The following is a 2,811-nucleotide window of genomic DNA, read 5'->3' as shown; positions in this document are numbered from 1 at the left end:
GTAGGCCAAGTAGAAGGAAGCATAATTCTGCTTTGAAGTTTGGTTGCCCATGAAGCAGTGTTTAGTTATCAACTTTTATTTTCAGTTAAGATGCTCTTAAATGATGCCCATTTTGGTTTTTCTGAGTTTAAAAAAAAAAAAAAAAACAACAGACCCCTGAACACAAGGTTGAACACAGTAGCAGGGCTGAAGGAGATATTCTTCTTATTCATTTCAAGGGTGGATGAACGTGCTGGTTAAGAGCTTATGATTTTTGTTGGCTATACCCCAGGGCTCACTCCATTTGGATAGAATGGATTAGTTATATTTAAATATTAGGAGTATAGATGTCTCTTATAATAAGCTCTCGCAGTGTATCTGGGTAACATAATTAGAAAATTAACATAAAAGAAAAGATTTCCTTCAGATGTAATGAGTGCCCAGTATACTTTGAAGTGAAAAAGCTTAGCATCAGTTTTACTTTTTTTAAACAGATCATTAAATCAAAAAGTTTATGAAATATGAACACCTCAAACCTCCTGCCCTCCAACACTGAAAAAATACAATTGATTAGTTTAAAGATTTCAAAGGTAATTGCATTGTATTTTTTTAAAGCACATTAAGGAATTTAGACACAAGATGTTTAGTTAGCTGTCTATATTGTACCTTAAACTGTGAGGGACAGCAATGAAAAACTACGTTAGAAGCAGAAAGACAGTATAATAAGGAGTTTGGTGTGAGTACTGAATTAACCAGACCTTGTAATGTAGGCCCTGCATATAAAGAAAAGTTGGGGGATGAAGAGAGGATAGCCTGAAAGATTAAATGAAAATCCCATAAAGCAGTGACTGGGACACTGGTTGAAGAACAAGGTATTACAGCTTCATTCATCTGTAAGTGCATCTTTCTTGTGGAGGTCTTTGTACTAGAGTAAATGCTGATTTAGGATTTAGAATTCCAAACTCTAATTTAGGACTCTAATTTAGAGTTTAAGATTACACTGAGATTGTAAAAGGTTATTTATTTCAAAATCTGTTTTAAGGAAAAGTTATGGGGAACCAAACAGCAGAATTTTTAGCTAGGACTGCATGAAAGTATAAAAGGACCCTTCTTTTTATCTTATCCAGAAGTCTCCATATCTTAACCAGAAGTCTCACAATTTAAAGCTGAGTCAAAGCATTTAGAATTATAAAGCATGAAAAAAATTCAAGAAGTGAAGATGGCAACCAGCAGCATAAAAATGACGTATTTTCAATAGTCACACTCATACATGAAGACAGAGTTGTTAGTATAACCATAAATTGGCTTAGACCATTTAGAAATCATAAGTTTGAGGTCCAGCCAAAGATCATATACATAAATGAGAAAAGGGGAGAAGTCGAGCTGTAGTCACAGAGGTAGCAACAGAAGGTGCTAGCCAAGAAAATATTGAAACCGAAAGGGAAGGTGAGATTTGCAAACCTAAGTCATATTTTCTCAACCCCCAAAAGCATCAATCAATAGAAAGCCTTCCACAAACTTCAGTGCCTTTGCACAGAAAGAAACCTGGAGCAAGAATAATTAGAAAAAGGAATGTAAGGAGTTACTGTTGATTAGGAGAAGTTAGGAAAGATTTTGAAACAGGCATATAGAGAAAATGTGGTGATCAGGAAACAGGAGACAGTTCCTAAAAAGGGCAGCAGAATGCCAGATGATCCAAAGTGAAATGCATGAAGGAAATAAAGAGAGTGACAATTGGGAAACACAAGACTTCCAGACGAGGGCAAGGAACTTTAATTTGAAGTGCTAAGAGACAGGTCAAGAACAAACAGATTCAAGACGAATTCTCAATAAATTTGGAGTGACACGAGGGGATGATAACTTTACTGGTGAGATTTCAGGAAGAGTGGCGGTAGGAAGAAGATGAGAAGAAATAGATAGGAGGTGGTTACCATAATATAAGCCAGAGAAAAACAGCGTAAACAATGGCTTCTGCAGAAAGCGCAACGTGAAAATGGTAGATTTTGGTGGTAACAAAAGACGAAAGTGAAACTGGACCTAAGAGAGTGGATGTGGTGGCAGAAGGTAAAACAAACGAGAGACTGGGAGATGGAAGGATAGTGGAATAGAGCATTTGAAGATGAGAGTCAAGATGGGGGAAATGCAATTCCATTAACTGCTCATCTGAACAAGAAGCTAGCTGATCAAAGGCTTTCCTTGAGAAAATGCTTTACCCTGATCTACAAGTGGATATTAATGTGATGCAATAAACTCAGTCACAATTTGTGCCAGAGTTTATTGCTCCCAGGTGCAGCATTTATACGTGTGCAGGCAGGCAGCCCCACACTGTAGCACACTCATGCTCCAGCCAGCCCCAGTCACCATCTTCATGTGCGTTCTGGTGGAGTAAATAACTCCACCATAGAACAGTACTTGTGTTGGGCAGTACTATCCAATGGCAGAGTTAATTAGTTTACTCTAGCCTCCAGCTCATGTAGATGGTGATGCTTTATTGTGGAGCTAATTAGGCAGCTCTGCAGTAAGCTTCTCATGCAGATGCACTCCTTGTGCATCACAAGACAGTGATCGGGATAAGTGATCTAATATCAAAAAAAAATTCTAATACAGATATTCAAGAAGGAAATGGCTGAGTCAGAAAAGTAAAACCTATTAATATATTTTTAATTTTAAAATCAACATGAAAGTATTACAATGTTGCAGATAATTTAGTGGTTCATTTTAACTGGAAACATTATTAACAGTTTTTGAGAAATGTGGGTATGTTTCCTCGCAGCTGAAGTGATATCACTGAAGGGTCTGTAGTCCAGGCAGCCTTTGTGGCAATCTGAAAAT

The 2,811-nt window shown here is 37.2% G+C and overlaps 1 protein-coding gene across 2 annotated transcripts in view; it reads right to left on the bottom strand.

Annotated features, from left to right (window-relative positions):
* The window catches only part of RSRC1 (arginine and serine rich coiled-coil 1), a 363,612-nt gene that overhangs the window by 51,084 nt on the left and 309,717 nt on the right, over positions 1-2,811 (bottom strand). The gene's annotated exons all lie outside the window — the stretch shown is intronic.

This window comes from Gavialis gangeticus, unplaced genomic scaffold (assembly GCF_001723915.1).
Source record: "Gavialis gangeticus isolate Ggan-Ray unplaced genomic scaffold, GavGan_comp1, whole genome shotgun sequence".
Lineage (NCBI taxonomy): Eukaryota > Metazoa > Chordata > Crocodylia > Gavialidae > Gavialis > Gavialis gangeticus.
The sequence above is the reverse complement of the archived record's forward strand: the minus strand, read 5'-3'. Positions and strand labels throughout refer to the sequence as shown.